Here is a 24,567-nt window from a genome sequence, read left to right as displayed (position 1 = left end):
ATCCTAGAGGGACTGAGGAGGAAGAAACCATCAGCATCTACATGATACTCCTCCTAGTGAAGGGCTTGGGATGTGGAGGAGGGGTCATAAACACCACCGCCCTGTCCTCTGGTCCAGACTGAAGCCACTGAGCTTAGAGGAACCCCAAGAGAGAGTGGAAGGGTGAGCACCACACCAGAGAAAGGTTTGCTAGACAGTTTGTGTGCACCCCATTTCAAAAGCACATAATTAGAAATAGCTTTGTTAGTATCACTGTAACTGGACAAAGACTGATGATTCTTTGATTCAGCTGTGAGGACTGTGATTAGGCTAAATACATTCTTGGCTTTGAATATACAGTTTGTTCTTTTTGCCCACAACGGACCAGTGGAAAATCAGGCAACCTGTTCTATAACAAATTGGCAACAGGAAGAAGCAGCATATCACGTCTGAGTAAATAAAAACACTGCACACTTTGCTTTGGCATCTTAACATAACATTTTTTAAAGTAAACAAATTTCACAGCCAGATCTAGCTATTAAAAAATTATTATCTCTGTATTTTGTGGGTAACCCTCCCTCCTACCAGTAGTCCTGCCCTTGCCTTGCTGGAGGAATGACTTGCTCGGCATCAAGCCAAAAAATACACAAATTTATTAAGCACCTTCTGCAGCACTGCAGCACTGTTTCCTAGGCCTCTCGTGCACAGCAGATAATATTTCTGTTCATAGCAAGCAAAAGTATCTACATATGAAAGAAGATGCTAAGAGCTTTAGGAAATCCAGGTTGAAATAAAATACAATAAATGCTATTTCCAATTAGCTTAACATGTTGAAAGCACCATAGAGTTAAAACTAGGAATATTGTAAGCACCCTGTGAAGTAAAACAGACACCAACAGGTCAGTCTAGACAGTGGCAAAGTTGAATCAAGCATCTTCTGGTTCCTCCAGACCATAATTTCTCTCAATATTTTATATCACATGACTGAATGAATTCTGATATAATGTTCTTAACTACTTTCCATGTCCACAGTTCCATTAAAGAAACCAAGAGATCTGGGTCCATATTTATTAAAATAAAAAGCACTGCAGTTATTGATTAAAGGCATTTTTAACTGATGCAGAACACAAGATGATAGATTTCTATACACTTTCAAAAATTATATGTTAGACCTTCTGTTAGGTGTTGTAATACTGAGTAAAGTAATATTTGCTCAAAGTTCTGATCATTCAACCTTCAAACCTGCTTTATATACACATTTCACGTAAGTATGACAAAATTCACTCTCAGTCATCATGGTTGCTATTTGAAGATATAATAAATTAGTATCAATAGCATAGTTATGGTCTAATTTACCTTAAGGCATTATATAATCCAGAGAAGATTAATCTTTTCATGGACTCTTTATATATAAATCATTGAGTAGAGGCAATTTATATGCATTCATTTACAACTGAATCAGGCTCGATATATAACAACAAGTTTATATATTGCTTAGAGCTTTTTCCTTTTTTCCTTCTGATTTATTCTGCATCTATTCAGTTAACTTTTATTGATTCTTAGCTCATTATTTTAGGACTTCATAAATGGCAGGAGACCTAACATAATGATTGTGCTGGAATTTTTTTATTGCAGATAGCAGAATGTATTAACTCATATTATATCGTTTCGTCTCTGGTTTTTACTAATATTTTTCATTTCATTTATTTTTCATTTACTTTTAGCATGTGTGAGTGCAATAGTTATAATTATTAGAGTGAAATAATTATTAGAGCAAAGTGCTAGACTGACTACTCAACACAAAAAGAATTGCATAAATACACACCTGTCACTTTTTAGTGCAACGATGCACTAAAATGCTTCGTTGCACTAAAATGCTTCTGCTATGCTCTGGATAGTTCACCTGTTGGAGTAGGAACAGTTACATCTTTCTCCTCCTCTGGCCTCCTCGACACCTCTTGTTCCAGGATCATACCTTTGCCCTCAGTTCCTTCTAGGCAACTTCAGAAATTTCTACCAATGCATGTGAGTATTCATAAATTCTTAAACTCCATATAAGTTCATGATTGACATAGGGTAATTTTCTGAATTTCTGCTTTTGTCAAAGAACTTGTATTCACTGGGAAAATGATCCTGAAGTTACAGAAAACAGAATACTACTACCATGCCCATTTGCCTCCTTATCACCATTTTTAGGTATTGTAACTCAAGAATATAGGTATATTGACAAAGAGTGATTGTTCTTTTTCTTTTTTTTCTCCCTTTCAGCACTTGATGGTCTGAGAATTCTATTTATTTTGGTGCTGCCTTGATCACAAAATAATTTTGAGTATCTCTGCAAAAGCTCTGTGAACTATGTATCTTCCTACTGTATTTATCTTTATTCTTTGCTTTAAATCATTGCAGCATCCTATTTACAGCAATTAACCTTTTCTAATGCTGATGGAAAAACTATTATTTTCTCCTTTTATTTATTAAAGAAACTTCCTTGGCCACAGGATGAAGAAAGATTTATTTTCCGGCATAGTGCATAGGTAAACTAAATAAGCCTAAAAAATGTTTTTTAATTATTTTAAAGACTCTGGAAACACAAGAAAATGATTGAGATGTAGACATAACAGAGTACTACTAAAAATCAAATTAATGCCAGAGGTTATTGTCTCTTTGCCAAATTTCAATCAACTAATCTTGTAATACTTACTGTAATTGTACAAAATAAATGATAGAAGCTATTCTAACAAAGAGAGAGCCAGCTCAGCCAAAACAATGGATAATCTAGAATTACCTGTAGAAAATGGAAATTGTTAAAATGTTATGATCATAGAATAGAGATGATAAAACACAAAAACTATTAAGGCTACTTATTTGGGTCGTAAGGTCTCTAAATTCAAAATGTCATTTATAACTTGATTCAGTAGTAATTTGCAGAAGCGCTTAGAAAAAGTGCATCATTATTTGGTGTTCATCAGAAAAAAGACTGATGATAAAAATTATAAAATGATACAAATATATTCATTCCTGTTCTAAGATATTAATGCAGTGCTATATGTGTGTATTTGTATTGCGATATTCATATGCATTCTAAAGTGGCACTCATATTTCCTTCATTTTGCTTCTGTCAAACTCAGATTTACTTGCATTTATTTTTATGACAAAGTGAGACAGAGGAAGATCTGGGTTCTCCTCTGCCTCGCATAGAGCATAAGAACACTTTATGGTGTCAGCTTGAAATAAAGACGTGGCCATCACTCGAACTGGCAGACCACAGTTATTATATCCACAACCTTCCTGTCCTGTTGTCTCTTTTTTGCCTTGGACCCATTGATCATCTCTCACAGCAGCAGTACTGTGTTATACTTGATTCCTTCTAAAACCATATTTCCCTGAGCCCTTTACCTTCTAGGAAACTGTCAGAGCAAAATTCCCTTGATTTTCTTCCTTTCTTACTATCCTGTTGATAGGATGCCCAGTGAGCAAGTTATGGTGGTTTCAGCATGCTCTATCATCTCACTTTTACTCCCATATTTGTTCCCATTTATCAAAAACAAGTAGCAGAAGAAAAATTCTGAAGCTATGTTGCAGGCATGTAGAATCAGATATTTTCCTGTAATTAAGAAATTTTCTGTTATTGGTTAAGCCATACGCAGATATACTCCTTAATGCCTACCCTAACTGTCTCACTGCTACTCTTAAAATATTTATTCTGTAAGTAGGTGTTAGAGTTGGGTAAGAGCATGCTGTTGCTTCCCACTTACAATATATCCATATGTTTCTATTTCTTCAATTATTTATGCTCTGAGACAAATAGAATAATCTTATATTTATTAAAAGTAAAGCATGACAGTGTATGTTAATTCACAATTAAGACAGAAAGCTTTTTATAAGAATTCAGCTGTTGACAGTGGATATTCCTACCTTGTATAGCCAAACTGACAAAATGAAAAACACCACATTAAGAATTCACAATGCTGAATTAAACAAACACAGTAAGCAAGCAAAGTAATTTGGAAACAGTAAATATGATGTAATTTACAATAAGGTTAAATTCCACATAAAATCTGTATTTGGGTATACTTTAGATATGGGTTTACTTTGGATTAGATCTTGCAGAGTTGAAAGTAAAAATCAAGCAGGAGAAAACTGACTGAAAATTTTATCTTCTGCAATTTTATGAGAAATTCACTACTGGATTGAACTTTTCCATTTTAAAACACTAATTAATGCTCTTTTTAAATTGTCACTATTGGTTTAATCCAGCATAGCTTGATTTCACCCTGAAACAGGAGCGGGGTGAGGTTGGACTAGACAATCTCTAAAAGCCCCAACTTAAACTTTTCTGTGAAAACAAATGCAGAAATGTAAAAATTCAAGGATATTGGATATTGTATTCTCAGTTTTTTTCAGCTCTCATAATAAATATCCACATTAAAGCACAACATCACAGACACCAGATCCCTCTGAAAGAGCAACAGATACTTGGTGTTTTGCACATCTCTCATGCCTGTGTGTAACTGCCAGGCTTGTATCTGCACAACAGTCACAACTACTATTAGCTAAAATAGTGAAAACTCCTTTGGGGAAGACATTGTATCACGTTTTCTTGGTGTCAATGCCAATTAGCACCATACTAATACTAGCACTTTCCAGGGAAGGCAGAAGGCCATAGGGCAGTGATTTACGTGTGATCTTTTTACACCTGAGTTTCATGCTTGTCTAGAAGGCAACAATAGTGAAAGTTTCACAGTTATGTTGATACAATTTCTGAATACACACTGCTTTTCACCCAGAGGGTTCATCACAGACACAGAGAGGTAGCAAAACTGTCTAGAGAACAGAAATATATTGCTGGATATAAGCAACTTAGCATCAGAAGATAAACTGAAATAAATGTACTCTCTAAATATTCTTGCAACTGGAACTTGTAAATAGTATTTGCAGCTGCTGTACACTCATTGCAGCATTGTTTCTAGTAAGCCTAGTCGTAGGCTAAAAAGTGAATTTATGATTAAACAACCTATAAGTAAATACTTAGTTAATTCTACTCAATTTTTAAGTTGAAAATGATACTTAGATTTTGATTGCCCTCTTGCAAACAACTAGCATTTGATCTTGCCTGGTTCTATAGCATGGTTTGACCTCTAAATTTTGTAACTAAGCTGCGAAACAAAATGAAAAGGAACTTTGAAAGAAAAGAAAAAAATAACATCAAATTTATTTTGATTCCAGTATAGGAAAATGAGCGTGTGGGCAACTGAAGAGGAGGATTAACTGATTAACTGACATATGTTATCGTAAAATAAAACACCTATGTGCAAGTAATATGGTGGGCTGTGTCATATGTCTCATAATTCTCATTTTATTGCTTGGAAATGAGTAAGAACTGAAAGGAAGATTTTTCCATTAACTAGCTCTGTTCAGTGTCTCCAGGTACCCTCATGCATTTGTATCTGAAGTTTTTTACTCATAGCTAGTTCCTTCAAGGAACAGATCCATTTCTCACTATTACCAACAGGAGACTATGATGAGCAGTTTGCAGCGGTAAACTATGTTATTATTTAAACATGAACAGTGTTCAGGCAAAACATGTAGATAAAACCACTGAAATAGGTAGCAAATCTGAGTCATTGCTATTCCCTACTTTACTTGTTTTTCAAATATTTTTGTTGGGCTCTCTTCTGAGTATAATTAGGCCAGTGCATGGTTGAAAATCAATTCTTTTTTCCTACACCATCCTATTATCATTTAAGATATGTTAACTGGTTGTCTATGTTACAGAGGTTTCTGCTCCGTGGCTAGACAACTTTTTTTTCTGAAAAGGAGAAAAAAACTTAAATAATTTCAAGGTGGCTTAGAAAAAATCACTTTCTGCAAATTGTTTTAAAATAAAACACCTATTTCATGCAGATTAATGAAAAATATAAAAATGTCATTTATATTTTCTGATAAAGATATAGGTTTTAGTCAAAGAATGATAAAAAGATTAGCCGAAATCTTACAGAATCTTGCTAAAGAAGTGATAAATAAAGGGACTGCCAAATTTAAATGTATACCATTTAAGCTGGAAATCATAAGCCTTCTTCTGCTCCTTTTTGAGTTATTTATCTCAGAGACAAATTATCAGTAATTGCTTCATATGAGATGTATACAGAGTGAAACTTAATTAGTAATTTAAATGTACACCAAATTGGAGCATTTTGAATCCCAATTAAAATTAATGGCAGCAATTAATTCAGACTTATTAGTCACTACCTTGGTTCCAGTTCCAGCTGCTGACATTTTCAAGTAAATGAGACAGTGTTTGGTGAATCCATGTCATAAACAACACCATCAAGGGATGCTGTCAGCTGTTTATATATCAGAAAGATATAAAATCCTTTCCATCTGCCTTACAATTTCCATTATGAGGGATCTACCAATCACAAAAGCTGCCAAACCAGCAACAGAATAACATGAATAAGTTTCTGTGAGGCTCGGGATAAGCACTGAGCTGCTCAAATCCCTGTGTTGATTAAATTAATCTTTCCTATTAACAGGTAAGGAAATAGAAATTCAGATTTATTTGTACATGTTAGTCAAGAGGAATTATAATTCACATGTATAAAAGATGCAGCCATAATCATGCAATATTTGTGAGAGCATAAAATATTATAATAGATAATTCATCCTTGTTTTGTCTCTTTTCCAAGAGGCAATATAGCCACAATCTCTTGCATGTATCTGTCAAACTGTGCCTTCTTCAAAACTTACCCAAATCCAACCAAATATGAATTTCTTGTTTGTCTGGGGAAACATTTCATTAAATATCAATTAAGTGTAATCCTTACTTTTTCAGGTGATTATTACACAACATTCAATTTGGAGTTAGTGAAGCCAAAGTGCAAACAGCGTTTCACCTGATGCCAGGGAAAGTCAACAGGAGCCTTAGACAGAACACCCAGTGTCGATTCTCCAGACCCACTGCTCTTGTCAACAAATAACATCTGCTTTCCCAAATGAACACAAATTTATGTATCCTGTATTTCTGTGTTATTTCAGTGATGCAGACTGACACCTATGGCCTACTTCAAAATTACCTGCAATCTCCACAGTGAAACAACCTCGCTTCATGGTAAAAGCAGCAATCCTCCATATGGTACTCTTCATTTAAGCTCAAATGGAATGCATCAGAAACTAAATTTTCAATAAGCAATGGCTTTCAATAAGCATCTGCTCTGTTGTATTCTGATGGCCTAATCCTGGCTCAATTTGCTTGGGAAGTGAAGGAAAGAGAGAGGAAAGGAGTATCAAGGAGTGCAGTTCACTGAGATGTTTGCTCCCAAGCAAGCACATGTGTGACAGCCACTTTTGCATTTAAATAATTTAAATGAGCAAAGAGCAGACAGCAATTACCTAGAGGACAGCAGTCTAAAAAGAATCCATTTTGAAACACACAGTTTAAAAGTTTCGTTCTTTGCCAATATGTATCAGAACTGATACCAGCATTAATGAGAAAAGAAAAGCATGGCAAACTCAAGCTACATCTTGCCTGTGCAAGATTTTATTTCATATTGGGTAAAATCTAAGAATAGATTCCCTGTTAAAACCTTTTACCGAGGTCATTGAGAAAAAAATGTCTGTCCTCAGCCTACAAAATGACGTGCAAATCAGATGTTTGCAAGTTGAAGTAAGAGCATGAAATGTTAAACTAGAAAACTGTAGTAGATAACTACCAGTAGACACATTCAGTGTGGCCCAGGATAGCTGCTGTTAACATCTTGTATGCATGTGAGTATAAAAGCACACATTATCTGCTTCTTTGTGTTTTTAGATGGGCCTGAACCTGCACTTGCCATTATAAAGGTCTTGTTTTGCTTTTAAACTGTCATCATAAAAAGTAGCAAAGTCTGCAAAACCTCTGGAATTTAGCACGATTTTCTCTGCATTTCCCTTGAATGTCAACAGACAGAGGGCACTTTTTTTGCGCAGGAGATATCCAGCTTCATACATTTCATTTATTAACCCCACTCTCCCTGAAAATCACTACGTTTTTATAGGACTTTCAGCATATGTCACAACTACAAGAAGAAATGACTTCTTTGTGATGAGGGGGTGCTCAGCCACCAGCCACCATGGTGTAACCACACACCACAAGAAGCAGAACTGCAGCAGTGTCTTTCCTAGCCCTACAATCTATTAATACCTCTTCCTTCTCTACAAGAATCTCTGAAACAGTTTGTGACCCTTTCTTGTTAAGTGTAACTGCCTGGAAAAAGTGCTTATACTTCAGAGAAATTCAGAGCCACATAAAACCTCTGCTCTTCCTTACACACACAGAAACCCTGCTTGACGCTTTCATACTTCTGTAAACTATGGATCCTTTCTAGCTAGCCATAAGGCCAGCAGCTGGTCTAATACGAGCTATTAACCTTTACTTATCCACTTTATCTTGCCAAAATGTTAGAAATCTCTACAAGGTATGAATGTGTGTAACAGATCATATTCTGCTTCTGTCCTGGGTGCTTTTTCTCAGCTCCACAGAGTGAAGGGGTCAGAGAGCAATTTCCACCTACCTCAAATTTCTAGGTTAGCAAAGGAAATTTCTCGATAGAGCAGAGCCAGCTCAATGTCTCTCTCTCTCTGTAGGCCTTTTTCTCTAGCACATGGTTCAGGATTTTTCTTGTGACACTTTTTGCTCCTGGCTGTTTGCAAGGGAAAGACTGACTCTGTATGATGACAACAGAAAGCTGCTATATGAGGTGCAGCATTGTGATTCCTGACAACTGTCATTTTAGATTTATCTCATGTTTGAGGCTTTGCCTTAATACCTTTTATAGTATTCTTTTTAAAGTTCTGACTTTAGAAAGCTCTTCCTTAATCTGTCTATTACCAATATGTAGATATTTTGATGCTCTTTCCTGTCATGTGCCTTTGATATTTTTGCTTTCAAGACAGCAGTCTCCAAGCTGAAAAATATTTCCAGAATTTCCAGTATTAAATCAAGTAGACATTCTCTCTATTTCAGCATTATTACTAGGAAAAATCAAGACCATATTTCCTCTATGGTTCTGTAGCTTAAAGGCTCTGCAGATATAGAGAGACTATTCTGATAAGGGAATATTATTCCAATATAAGCAGATACCTGAAGTAAATGTTTTTCTGCCAACTAGTTCATGTCCTATGGGCCAAGAAGTTATCCAGAGAGATTTCTAGGGACAGACAGATTAAGCATTTCGCTAAGGCAACAGATTCCAGATCTGTTACTGCAAAACGGTTACTGCTCCACTGTAATAGGGGATCTGAAAAAGTAGCCCCCAGAAGCACCAGAGAGAGTAGTGGTCCTTCCCAGCAAACCTGGTCATTGTGAATAGTCTTCCTTTCCATCTACCAGCTGCAGAAGCAGCAAGTTCAATTCCACAAGAATTTTAGCCTTTCCTGAGTCACCTTTGCCTCTGCTTCTTCTTCTTTCCTTCCTATGGCGAGAAGACTCTAACTCATTGTATTTGGCCAGCAAATTGTTTTTCTGTGCTGGGAAGAAGCTCCGAACCAACCCCGGTCCTGTGCCATTTCATCCTCATGCTTTACAGATAAAGTCTAGAGAACAATGCTGTGGTATTCACTCAAAAATTATAATAAAATATTTGGAGATGAGTACAATGCTACGACATGGAATAATACAAAACACTACTATAAAAGCCAGGATGAGACTGTATGATATGACAATTACATTTTACCAAAATATGGTGAAATATGTAGTTGCCACCAAAGTAGTTGGCTGTTCCTAGGATTAAAAGCAGACATTTCCAAGCTAATTTAGAATTTGCCTTCAGTATAAATAAGACCATCCAGAACAGTATGTTTGCAAGTTTTTTATGCATTCACTTAAAAACATGATCCCAGATTGGTCTGCAAAAGCACAATTTTCTGCTCATGTATGTTCTGTTGCACCTGCCTCCCTTAGCTGCTACATGAGTAGACTGGCTGCCTCTGTGAAGCTTTCTATCCTTTACAGAGACTCACAGGCAGGTGTTCTTTTAGATTATACAGAAAAAATAAGATATTGAGACAAACTTGGGGTGTCATGTGAACAAGTTAGAAAGTAATGAGATTTTTTCACTGGGAGAATTGCTGCCTTGTCACATTTGGAGAATTTACATAACAAGTTACTTCCATGTCAAGCCTAAGTGCAAAGCCTCAGCTATCTATAGAGGTCAGTAGTCCCTATACACTGGGGTCGGTCCAGTCCCTAGAACACTTCTTGAACTGGGCTTTGGAAATTATTACTGTGCTCATTTTAAACACCACTTACCCTGATCTCTGCCTAAATATATCCATTTGTTTCCAAAGGCTAATCTAATACAGTAGGAAACCTGTTTTCTCAAATGCAAATGTCACTGTAATCATGTTTCAATACAAATTATAAAATTATTGGTTTTGTGTCCCCATTCTTTGGCACAGCTCATCAAAGAGAGGCCTAGACATTCATATTTGTCCTTAGAAAATTACAAGAATGGATGATCAAACAAAGGAAAAACAAAATGAACATACATGATATGCATTATAAGTGAACTTCTAATTCAGCACCCACAAAAGCTGTTTTGTTTTAACTGATTTGACTACATATTTTTTCATATTTGGTGACAATCTGAAGAATAAAATGGCTAGAATTTAAAATATTGACTGATCATAGAAAGTCTGAAGCCAAGAAAGCAACAGACAAAAATTGCCCAATTACAGGCCTTTCTAGTTATCTTAATTACCTTATTAGGAGACAACAAAGAACAGGTGATAAAAACTGTTCCGGAAGGGCAAAAACATAAACCAAGTCATTTAAGATTTAGTTCTAATCATTCCATCCCTTTGGACATATGAAATATGTTGACTCTGAGTAATCAGGAGGAGCTGAAGACTCCCCAGACGTTCAGAGATGTGCTCTGCCCCACCACAAAATCATGACTGTTGAAAAAACAATTGTGAAACGAGATGCAAGTTTGGAAACACTGAAAAGTCTCAAAGGGTGAGAGGGGGGGAATCATCTGAAGAACAAATCATCAGTGTGATAGAGAAACCTGCCTGATGGACAGCCTTAGAAATGCCAAGAGACTTGTGAGCGTGATAATGCACTGTGAGTTTTCAATATGAAATGACAGTAAAAGAAAACCAATGCTTTCCATTTAAGGCTGAATATGCAGAGCTATCTCATGATAGAGCAGACGGGCAGCACTTGCCTCTGAGCATCTCTAGTGGAATAACACTTTGAATATCAGATTCTGTGCAAGAAACAACATTCCAGACAAACATCTCTAACCTGAAGGGAGTTCAAAGACAACCATGAAAAAAATTGATGAAGGAACAAATTCACGAGAAAGCGATAGAAAATTCCCTGTCTATAGCTTGGCTGATGCCTATGGTAAAACAAGAAATCAATAAATATTTGAAGATTGCAAGCTCAAGGGACAAGCCTTATTTAAAAAAGAATACAAGAGAGTGTAACAGGAAATTCTTAAAATATTGAACATAAAAAAGGGTTGAACTGAATTTTTTATTTTAAAAATATCCAAATATCTATTAGAGTGTTACTTTCCCAAGGAAATGACAAGAACATTTGCTAAATAAAAAAGTTTACTTTTTTATAAGTAGCTTATTTAAATTTAGGAGGAGGACAGTTCCTGGAGATCTTTTTCCTCTCCAAACTCTAATTTATTACAGTAAGTAATGATACTAACTATGCCACTACCAGTACTAAAATATAGTTTACATCTCAATATTTGAATGTATTCTCGGTCAAGAAGTCCTTTTAAAAGAATTCAAAAAGAATTCATCAACTACAACTCATTTCATGTTTCAACACATTTGCTTTATGAACTGAGGACATGGAATGCACCAAGTAAAAGTCAGGAGATACCGTAGTTTCTTACAGCATTATTAAAATCAGACAGACAAATGCTCAGAGGGAGAAGAGGGAAGGACAGTGCTCCCATGGTGAAGACAGCTATGCCACGAGCTCACGGGAGGGGAAACCTCTCTGCCCTGTGGACTGATGTTCAAAGGACAAGTAGCGCCCTGCTTCCAGTGCAGAGTGCAAAACAAAGTAGCTTAAATGCTGAGCTTTTTAATGGGTGTCTAAATGTACCTTTTGCATCTAATTCATACCTTGCCGTGGCAGTCTGTACCCAACATTATATATATATACATCACTCAAGAGCTCTGCAAAACCATCACGCTTTTTCTTTGCTAGGTAAAATGTGCTATGACACAGGGAGTTTCTGATCTACTTTCAAGTACTATTGAGCAGCAGAAAAGAGGGATTTCTGACTGTCTCATTCTGCATGCTGGTCAGAGTCTGGAGAGATGAGAAAACAGACTTTTTCTAAGAGGAGCTGAGCAAGTTCAGCTTATAATGGTTTCTGGATGAAGCAGATTGACCGAGAAACACAGCCAGAGGAGACCAGGACCATGAGTACAAAATAATAGACTGATCACAAGAGCAAGAGGTATGTAAACAGCCAAATCTAGAGGTGTTAGAAAGCAAGAGCTTTTTCTTGGATTTCAAGATACTGTTTAAAGTTTGTTGAAACTGAGAAAAACTACTGAACTGACACTAAAGCTACAGAAGTGTTCAACCTACAGGAACACAGTGAGCAATCAGGAAGATTTGTTTTTAAATTCTTTATCATTTTACTTTTTTTTATAATCAAGCAGGTAAAATTTTTCCTTATTTAAAGAAGCTTGTAATTATATTTTGTGTTCTCAGAGAAGATAGCATTAGAGAGTCAAAACCTTTTCTTTTTTAAGTTCTGAGATATTCTCTTTAAAGAAGTGGGGCAGCAGCTCCCCATCAAAACCTCGGATACCTGTGGGTACCTTTACACTTGTGTTAGGTTTAGATGATATGAACAACATCACCAATGCTATATACCACATGTTGCTAATTTATCACTTGCTAAATTTTAGGATTTTTTTTTTTAACATCACCTTGGTTCTGGACTACTGCATGCTATTTAACACAGTATTTTCTGTTCATCTTGCTTTGAACATACACAAAGTTCTCATTTCTGATGTTTTCAGAAATACCCTAAATAGCTTGGCTGGAACCTCGGCTGCTCTATCCTCCTTTTGATCATATACAGCTAGAAAAGGAGGGGAGCACAGGACCCAAAAGCCCTACACAACAGGTTAGGATCTTTAAGCTCTCTTATATTACTGTCTTAAAAACTAATTCCAAATAATCGTTTTAGTACTAAAAGTACAGCTTATTCCTTACAGTGAACTCAGTTTGAGTCCTTTCAAAATACTTCCTAATCTCTACAGTCAACTTCAGGAAGGCAGAATTAAGTTTTCAGGTGCCTTATCTTCTTATTCTTGGTCTATAGAACTGTGGACTCAGTTTCCTGGAAGGGCAAACAAGACAGCCTGTGTCTGCAAAGTTGGGGTTTTTGTTTGCTTTGCTTTTTTCCTTAACAAGTATTTTACGAAAATGGTTGAATTAAGTTTTCTGGACCCATCTGTGCAGTAGGTTAAATTCATTTTATAGTTGGCCAAGTTAGTTCACATTAATAAGCATCTTCCTCAAACAGATAATAAAAGAAATAAGGCAGTAAAATTAAAGACAGTTAAAATAGAATTCCTTGCTGTGTAAGTATTATAATTTCAACTATATTATTTATATTATAATCATTTATTATTTTTTGCAGAATAATTCTATATGTTTTACCAGTTCACAGTTATTTGGTAATGTTTTAGATTAGATAGAATAAAAACTTAAGTTATTAGATAAAACTCCTAAATATAGCTTTGTAATATAATATGGTAAACAAATAGAATGAAAATATTGGAATTGATCAAATTAATCAAACATTTTTGTTCTTTTCATTCTGAATAATGCTTAAGATCAGCTTTCAGGTGCTCGAATTTTCTGCAGAATCTCATTCTTTGAATAGCTCTACAAACAGCAAGAATATCACCACTATTTAATTCAATGATAAAACATGCAATAATAGGGGAAAAAGTGAAAGAAAAAGGTGATAAACTTTTTACTAGCCTTAGCTGAAGGCTTTTTTGAAGATCTTTGCCACAGTGAAAGAGAGAAGAAAATTCTATGCAAACATTTTGTTTTCTTATACAGGAATACTTCAAAATATAAGGAAAATACTATTGAAAGTAAGAGTCACAGCTGTCAATAAACATCAGAAGAAACAAATCATGTTTGTTATCTTTAAAAAGATGGTTTTTCATTTCACATTTAGCTAGTTCTCCGTACTTTAATTAAGAGGAAAGAGCTCTTTATGGAAAACAAACATAACGTTTCCCACTGTTCCCCTATATATGAAAATACCCATGGAACCCTGTGGTACAAATTACCCTCAAAAAAGAGAACAGTAATTTATCCAGAAAACTTATGAAAACAAAGTCACAGCTATCCAGAGTTGTTCTGACTAGTTAGTTTAAAATAATGATGTCAGCTAATACAATCATAAGATTATACTTTCAGATATTAGTAACCATTTGCTCATAGGTGCCCATCTTAAGAAACAGTAAAAATCCTAACATTCAAAGCATAAGAAGCTCATTTTCTTTTCCTGAAAATACGACAAAAAGCAATCCGAAGACCTCTCCAAAATGGAGACACCTCAGACTACTACCAATTTCTGAAATTTTAACCTTGCAATTTTTAACATAGATTTCTTAAGAAAAGGAGGAAGTAATAAGTTAATCTGTAAATCCTATTTATTTAAGAGAAGAATATTTATAAGAGAATAGCTATTGTTAACTGTATGCTCAGTGTCTTAGGAACTCAGCACTAATACATGGTTTCAGCATATATGCATATATGTCAGACTTGACCCAGAATTGATACTGAACTAAGACTTTGATTTTCTAGGTAAAAGAACGTATTTTTCACATTTGATTTACAGGCCTAAGAGAAAGCTATGCATACAAATCAGGAAGCTGTGCATACATATAACCACATTGTCATATGCCATTGCACGAGCAATTACATTTTCAAGTCACTGTAACAGTAGGGGCAAATAAAGCACACGAAATACATAGTTTTCCTAATTTATTTGAAAACCAGGTTAATAGGAAGTTCTTCACAGAATTATTATCAAAACATTTCTACCCGGTTGGTATATGACTACCAGAGACTGTTATTACTTAGACAGATCTGGGGAATGGTACCGTCTCAGACAGCCTATCTTTAGAGTTGTTATCTACCTCTTGTGCTCAGAAATCCTGCATTGCTTTCAACAGTTCACTGTTGAGTGGTAGCATTGGCTCATGAGCAGCAAATGAAAGCTGAATGTGACCATAGAGAGAGATTTTTCATACCATAAATATGATGACATCTTTGCATGCAGCACCAGGAGAGACGGAAATGATCTTCACTTTTCAGGTCTGGGGAAGGGAACAGGTTGAGAGACAGACATGGGTGAGGAAAATCAGAAAAATAGCTTGATATGCCTGTGCAAATGAATGCAACAACTGTAAAAATAAAGAGTACAAATACTTGATATTTTATTGTTGTTTATTTGCAAAACCTTAAAAGAAATATTTTGCATATATAGGACATTAAATAAAGCTGCAAAAACTAATGTAATTGTTTCTTTTTATTTCTTCCCTACTATAAATTTTCAAAGGGAGTTTAGAATTTTTAAGAGAATGCATGCAATTAGATAGTTCTCTATAAAGAAGAAGCTATTTCAATGTGCAATAGCAAAGATCATCTCCTTGAACTGTAACAGAAACACTAAATACCAAAACTACTAATGCATATCAGCAGAAATATTCACCAGATATATCATAATTGGAAAAACAACTCTTACTTTAATAGAAAAGCTCTGAAATGGAAGCAAGACGCCAGCTCAATGTTTAAATATTTAATCATACTGGGAGGGGAAAAAGTTAGAACAATTAAAATGATCTAAGGAAGAAACTAGAAAAATGTTATTTCAACTCTGATAATTTAATTTTTCCAAGTTAAAACAGAATGTTAGTACTTCCTACTTTAGATTGCATCTTATTTGCACAACAGTTCCAGTGGGAGGGAGAAGCTGTGATTTTCCTAGTGTAAGCAAACAGGAAACGTGGATATAATTTGAGAAAACAGAGTAGGAGAAGAACGTGAGAATGAACAGAAATTATTTACCAGTTTTCTCTAATTTCATACTTAATAGTAGTTTTAAATTCAGAATAGCCAGTTAGGGTTAGATAAGTTCTCCAAAATCATGGTGATGTGACCAGGAATTACCCAGACTATTTTTATAAACACATTTGCCCTCCAAATGAATGTTATTCATTAGCCAAAAAGAAAGTACCAATCTGCATTTCAAGAGCAGCTTAGCTGTCAGGAGAGTGCAAATAAGCAAAGTTTCCCCCCAGTAACTTATTTTTTTTAAAGGCAGATTTTTTTTTGTTTGATATGTTTTTGACACCCTATCAGATGCACTTGAAGGGGTGCACAGGGACAGTGTTACAGTGAATATACTTGTAGCTGTGTACATGAAAACAGAAAGGAGACACACAGCAGATGAAGAAGTCCTGCTCTAGACCATTCCCTCTCTGAAAGAGATTCTGAGAAAAGAAAAGAGAAAGGGGGATAAGAATATCTTTTTTTCTACATGTCTTGAAGAATATTGGATTTTAGTAGATAATGTTATTTCTTCAAAAAGGCTCTATGCATATGCAGATATAGGTCACTCCAGACGTTTGTCCTGTTAGCAACACTTGATTAAGAGCCTCAGTGGGCCCTTAATTGAATAACAACGATTAACACACAACCTTACAGAGGGATCCATCAGCTTTTTATGCCTGAAGAATGGTGTAGTGGTTAGTGAAAGTTATATATAGCATCACTGCAAAAGGACTTCTGTACATCACTCCTACAGATTTTTCCACAGCTATTAAAAAAAAAAAAAAAAAAAAAAAAAAGAAGTTGTTTAATTTTTCTCAGTTTGATAGAAAGTCCATACACAGCCAGAGATCTACTGGATGCAATATTGCATGGGAATAGCAGAGTCCTGAAACTTCCCCAAGGCACAAACAACTCATCTAAGACCACTCTCTGGTCTGTGAAACAGACCATACCCAGCACTGCCTGGCAAGCGAACCCAATGAAGTTGCAGCTGAGGAACCCTTTGCAAGCATCAAATTTGGCATGAAGCCTGACAAGCAAACAAATAATCATATACCTCAGAAACAGCAGAAACTAAATAGTGTGGATGGTCAAAGAACAAAAACTCAGCAGTCAGGGATTCTCATGAGCATGTTAAAACTATTCAATAAAAGCTATTTATTAGAAGATATGCTGGCAATGGTCAGGAGTTTCTGATTACCGCTGTGAACTTTATTGATTGAGTGGGAATCAGACACAGATTCTTGACAGCAACAGGAAGATTAAGAGCAGCAAAGACAGAATGGCATGGAAAGCAATCAAAAGACACTGCACAAGTCAGCTATCAAAAAAGTTGAAATGACAAAAAATGGGCTGTAACTGTTACTCAGAGTGTAATTGTAAAATGAGGGGATGAGAGCCCATGCCCACGATTTGCCAGCAGGATATATACCAGGGTTACCGTTCAAAATGTAAGTTAAGTTTGAGGATAAAATGTTAAGTTTGCACAGACTGAGGAAGGAGCACCATATGGAGCTTTCAGTTAGGCAGAAGGAAGTAGCATCTATAAAATACTTTGATTTAGGTCTCCTTTTGTACAGTTTCTGTATCGCCTGTGGCTAGAAGGATATTTCATCACCCAGTGGGGCAGTCTTATGCAAACGCCTCCTGAAGTAGTATAGAGGCAGAAGATTAAGAAGTACAAAGAAGCTAAGTCAAGTAGCTTTCCTCAATCCAAGCAGAATCTCCCTTTTCAGCCTCTAACGAGGTCTATGTTTCTTTGGAGGTTCAGTGCAAGTGAGCAGGCAGGTTAGCAAATAGGGTATCACATGAGCTGCAGGGCGCAGAGTGTGCCACAATGTGCATAACAGATCATTGCTACTGCCAGTAGGGCAAGCGAATTATCCAGAATTACATGGGAGAGATGTACTGAAAGCCAAGATTCTCTCCAACAACTTAAGCTATTATTGATGGAACAAAACTTCATGATTCATCAGACAGGATGGAAGCAAATCCTTTGTCTTATGGCAGACAGCCCCCTTGTCTACTGATCCCAAAGGACTGAGCTGACTGAGTGATAGTGACAGCAATCAGAAAAGAGAATCCTGGATAATCAGTACCCCTTGGTGCCAATTTATATGCATTTTTAAAGAAAAACAAAGAGCTGCTAATTGCCATACGAATTTCAGCTTGGTTACAGCACAAGGCTGCCATTGATGAAGATGGTGCTAAAGGTAGCTGAAAGCTACCACACAATGAGTGGTACATGTAGAAGGGTGGAAACTGCTGTCTCACAGTCTTTTATCTTAGGCCAAGTGAATCTATGTCAACGATCAAGCTTGAGCAATCAGATGATAGTTTGATTAGTCATGGCAGTTGCATGAGCTCTAGTGATCTCAATTTTCCTGGTGTGACCCAGAAAAGGTGGTGAAGACTAACACAGCAACAAGAAGCTGCTTGCACCTTGGAATTCAGAAAGAATTCAGAAATTCAGACGGATATCAAGAAATAGAAGTTTGAGACCTCAATTTCACCTCCTCTGAGGCCAGGAGGAGAAACACAAGGGCTCTTCTCAGACGTCTTCTCAAACACAGCACAAACAGCTGTAATGTGAATGAGAAGATGAAATACAGCCCTTTCAGTGGTGGAAAGAGAAAGCAAGATATAAATAGATATAGGAAAACTAGTCAGGATGACTGAGAGTTTAGTGAACATGATGCTCTTCATATTCCGTGTACCATAGAGGAGGAGGAGACAGGCTAATTCATACCCTGTTAAAATTATTGCAAAAGGAAAACTCCCTGGTGTTTCTTGGCAGGGAGTGAGCATATACAAAGTGATAATGTATACATAGATGTTTTCTTGCAAATATAAGTAAATATAATATCATTGTATTATGCTTGCCCAGGATAGTATCATTACAACAAAACAAATGAATGAGCAAAAGAAGATTCCATTTAAATATATATGAGCTCTGCGACAGTTTTCAATTATGGAAAGCTAAGCTAAGCTAGTGAAAAGAAGGCCAGAGGAGGATGTCTACAAACTATATAGAGAAAAATAATGCAAGAATTTCATCTTTGGGTTGAAATTTGCTATAAGTACCTTGGCACTTATAACACTTACTGCTATTAAGTACTTAAACACTAGTGCTGAGGCTACATGAAAAACAGTAAAGCAACTGAAGGCAGGAAAACTTGGCTGCAATCTATGGCTAGATTAAAGCAGGGAGTAAGATTTGAACTCCGTTTCTTAACTTTAGTGTCTCTCTTAACCATAAGGTCACAGGACATTTTTACAGAAGATCGCTACAGCCACTTTGGAGTTTTGAACTTGCCGAGGAAGGTCTAAAATTCACTGAGCCACAGAGAAGGAGAGGTGAACCGACACTAAGGAGAGACAAGGTTCTTGTCCTGCAGTTAAAGTTTCATTCTTTATTCAAAATGGAACAAATTTAACAAATAGGTGCCACTTCAACACGCTTCAATCTCTTTCTATCTTACGCAAACTTTCCATCCTAAAAAACATTGCATAACTACTCAGTTTTCACAAGCACCATTGCATAGTTGTATTGAAGTCTCCATAGGAAGAAGGGGAGCACTAAACAAGACTTGTACATACCCCCTTTAAAGTCAGCAAAAGTGCAGGCCAGTTGGAACTGTTCATTAGGAAATGGGAACAGAAAACAACTCAAGGTCATCCATAGAGATGAAGTACATCAAGTCTCAAAGCTTTGTAAGTTTGGGAAAAATCTCTTTCTTTAACTGAATCTAGACCACAGACGGCCATCATTTGATAAACACTGAACTGCACGTTCACAGAATTCTCTCTTTCGAGATGGAGTAGGTGAATGTTCAAAAGTGCTGTGCTACAAGAAAAATGATAGATAATCTATATTTGCAGATTTTTTTCCAGCCATTCCTCATTGTTTTCTACTTGAAAATATTTGGTTCAGTTTGAGTTCACAAACAGTTCTAAGACAAGCTACTGCCTGCGTTTTTTTTTTTTTTTTATATATACTTTTTTTTTTTTTTTAGTAAAGTATGATTTAAATATATATTCAACAACATAGTGGAGCAGGAATGGTTTTCAATATTAGCTACCATGAAACACATCAAAACAGAAAGAACTAAAAGCAGTTGCTTCTATTGTTAAAGTCTGTACTTATATAATGTACCACTCTCCATTTTTGTGCCCGTTGCAAAGGACTATATGTTTCTTTGAACTCCCCAAAATCTGAAAAAAAGGGATATGAAGTAATAATATTTCAGGGTCAGAGTGACCACTCACTCCATAAACTCATTTTGTACTTGACATGGCCTCAGATGAGTAACAACCATGCATGTGTCTCAGGTGCTCTTGTATCACGTCATAACTTTGCCCATGGCTCATCTATATGTACTGCCTCTAAGCAGTAGTTACAGAGATAAATTGTTTCCTTTCTTGTTACTACAAAGCATATGATAGCAGATGTCTGCAGTAAAAATTTCTGTAGAAGACTAGAATAATTAGTAGTGGGCAGCATTGAATTTTGCAGCACGCCACCTGTGAGAGTTATTGTAAGAATAAAAAAATGCTTGACCTAACCAATTGCCTAACCAATAAAAACACTCCTTGTTCAGCCAATGGCTTTGCCTTCTGCACATTGAGGAATGGGTCATTCTTAAAGAGCGAGTTGCAATGGATGCAGTAAAACACTGAGCAAAAGGAAGACGAAGCACATTCCAAATAAAGAACGACTACAGACATTACAAATCAGAGACTGTAGCATAGTGAGTCCTTGATTACTATTTCTTTTCTTTTAAAATATATGTATAATGACCACAGTATGATCAAATTTGACTTGGAAACTTTAATTTCATCCTGTTTAGAGCATATTTTTTCCTTTTTGGCAATGTCAAAGTTATTTTTTCCTGGTCTGGTCTATCAAATCCTTCTCTTTGTTTCAATGACCCTGAAAATTCCCTTTTCCTACAGTTACACCAGGAATATATAGTGTCTGTTACTGGTAAACCATGTCCTTATAAAAACAAGCTACAGCACAGCGCATCCTGCCAGGAACACGCATAAGGAGCACAGCCACAACTAAGCCCTTCCTCAGGCCTTTTTTTTTTTGTATGTGTGTGTGTTTGTTTCCCCTCTGGAGACTTTGGATTAAATTTCCCTTAGTTCTCCATATTTAGGCAGATGTCATCACCTTTGTGCTGCTGTACATATAAGAGAAGAGGGAAGCAGCGTCAATACCACCATTGGTTATTCTTAGTAAAAGGAGCTATTCTTATTGCTCCTATCACTCTGAGCACACTTTCTGGACTGGGTCAGTCAGGAATGCCTATGCAGAGGTTTCCAGCTAAATGTAGATGGTTGGGATACACCAGGCTCCTTAGTGCTACCGCATTGGGAATGATTTGGGAGACAGCTGCATGAACTAGTGGAACCCTCACTAGCGTTAGATACCTAAGGAGTCACAGCATTGTTTGGGGACTGCATTTGACCTAAATGTCTTCATTAATCCTAAATCCTTCTTGGATTTAAGCATACACATTCAAATATTACATGGTTACAACTTCCCCTTCTTGCTGCCTCTGAATGTAACCAGGAGACAATTTCTCTAGTCTCCAGACAGCCTGTGACTCCCAGCTTATAGAATCCACTTCTGCTTTACTCAGTGACATCTTTATTGCTGAATGCCACATCTATTTTGCTAGAAAATATTCCTTTGAAGTTTTAAAAGCCATATGTTTTTTCTACTATCTGGTAATGCCTCCAGAATCTCACTCAGGCTGCAGTGTCTATAATAGCACAGTTTTTCATTGTGCATTTTACAGCTAAATGTTTAAGGAGCAGTTTCACTCTCTTCCATGATTTGATTAAATAGCCTATAACAGGCCTCTGCCAGAATTTCCTCCCTCTATAGCATTCTTATTTCTCATAGGGACCAAGATTTTACAGTTCTGAGTTATTAGTAATTTTAGAAGAGATAATGGGCCTCTATAAGGCAGTTCCCCTTCTCACTCTTTTTTCATTGTCTTCACTCTTTTTTTCTTTCCATTCTTCCTAAACAGGTTAAAGTCACTTATTTTTAACATTATAATCACACAAATTATTCTACCAGTTTCCCCAAAATTGATAAATTGAAAATAAGGTTAGTTTAGCTCTGAGTTAATAGGAAATGCAAAGCAAACCCAAAAAGAAAGCACCTTACAAGGGAGAACAAGCAGGCCCTCTGCTGTGAGATTACTAAAATGGAGACTGTTATTTTCAAATATTTCTTTCATAATTCTCTTAAATCCCCATAGCCTCTACAGAGATTGCGTTTTGATATTGGGAAAATGGTAAGGCAGAAAAAAGCTTTCCTAGTTTGCTGGGGGAGTGGGTTCAGAAAAGGCTGGTATCTGCTAAAATTGGTAGAAATACTGCCTTTCCTCTGGCGTGAGAACATCGTTTGGGCCCTGTAAATGGCTTGATACTGAAAATTGAAACACTGAAGTGTAACTGAGGAACAAAAGGGTAATCATTTCTCTGTTATGAAGAAAACAAGAAATTCTGCACAAACATAGTATTCCATTCCCAGAAAAGAACTGATTTAGTTTATCTCATTTGGGGCTTGGAAAACATGCAAGAAATAATTTTAGATTCATTAAACCCCCCAAATAAGGTTATCAATACCAGATAGTATTTTTATTAAAGGAAGAATCAATTTTGAATAAATTCTTCTCCTGTAGCAGGAACTACAGTATACCTTTGCTACCCTGATAAATATTAAAGTGGGGCCATCAAAACCTGACATAATCCCCTGAAATTCAGAAAACTAACTGATAATGAAGTGAAAAAGAAAAATCACACAGTACCGTCTGCTATGATCTTTGCTTAATGTGGCAGATTACATTTTATGGCCAGAAAAAGCTCTCCAAAATTTAAAAAGCAACCTTCCAGTAATGTAGGCTTGTATCAAAAGGATGACTAGAAGTAAGCTGTTGCAGTAAAAGAAACTGAAATTAAGTCTAAAGGAAGAAAGGCCAAAAAATATAAAGTAAGACAGAAAGTACCAGCATTCAGTTTAAAGTTGCTGTCTACTTATCATTTTTAATATACAAAATAAGTGAGTACAAACTAAATGAAATATCTGGATAATTACTACCTGCGTTGCAATTTAAAAGCTCCCACACTAAACATCTTTACTGGTGCAAACAGTTGTGATGCTTCTTCTTACATATTATGCAAAAAATATACAAAGACTGATTGCTTCATTGCTAAGGATTCATCCAGTCCTCCATCTTAAAACGTCTATTTTCTACATTTTCTAACTGAATTCAGAATTTAGCCTTCTCTCTCTCTCTCTTTTTTTTTTTTTTTTTTTTTTTTTTTTTTTTTTTTTTTTTGAAGTGGGAGGGGATTTTTATCAGTATTTTTTACCACCTTCTACTGGGAACATGGAGAAACTGCTTTCATTTAAAGATGGTGTAATTAAAACATAATCATTCATAATAGTAAATTTACCCATAAACTGAAGCACACTAAGCCACTTTTTGAACATCTCTATCGTTGATCTATACAAACAGTAATCATAATAACACCAATTTTTCTTAAAACAGCAAAGTAAAATAATAATAAAAAGTATTAAGCTCTAACATTTATCATTTTCTATCACATTGCTTGTGCCGGTTCTTACTGGAGGTATGACTTTGGACACAAGACAAAATAAATCTCAAACTTCATATTGCCACACTAAAGACAGACTGTTGCCAAAAAAATCTAAAACAATCGTGCATCATCTTTTATATTTTAATAAAAAGCAGATCTGTAGCTCTATATGGAAAAAATAAGAAAAAGATGGTAGAGCTGTAACAGGCTACACAATCTTTACTAATATGAAATACCAACAATAATAGGAAGGAAAAATAGCTTCTAAAACCTCTGTTATTCTTACACCGTGATTAAACAAAAACACTTTACTATGAAAACCAAGGGGAAAAAACCACTCAGAGAGAAGGTAAAACATGAAAATACTTTTATCAAATGAAATTAGAATTGGGAGTACAATTCTGCACAAGCTGTGACTTTAGAATGTATTAAAAATATCCTACTAAAAGAAAATATATTTATTAGAGTTGAAAATAAAAAAAAAATCAGTGAATAATTTGCTCAGTGAGCTTAGCATCTTTTTCAGCTTACAGTATGTCTGTGAAAAGATAATGGTTTCTTCTGTTGTATTTTGATATTCAAATCCTCTGAACAATTAAAACTATCTTCTGTGTGGTAACAGGTAAAAATTAATGATCACACCTCATACTGAAAGGAAAAAGTTTTATTACAAGCAATGTGGCATTTTGCATAGGTGAACCGCAAAACCATACATATAGGTTAGAGATAGTAAATACTGGAAAATTCTTTGTAGGTTCATGAGGCCACTCTGACCCTTTGCTAACAGTCTTGTAAGATAAAGAACCTCCAAGAGTAATTAGATAACTAAAGTATCAAGAAAAATTTGGACACTTCAA

Source organism: Rhea pennata, chromosome 2, assembly GCF_028389875.1.
Source record: "Rhea pennata isolate bPtePen1 chromosome 2, bPtePen1.pri, whole genome shotgun sequence".
Lineage (NCBI taxonomy): Eukaryota > Metazoa > Chordata > Aves > Rheiformes > Rheidae > Rhea > Rhea pennata.
This window is presented reverse-complemented; position numbering follows the sequence as displayed.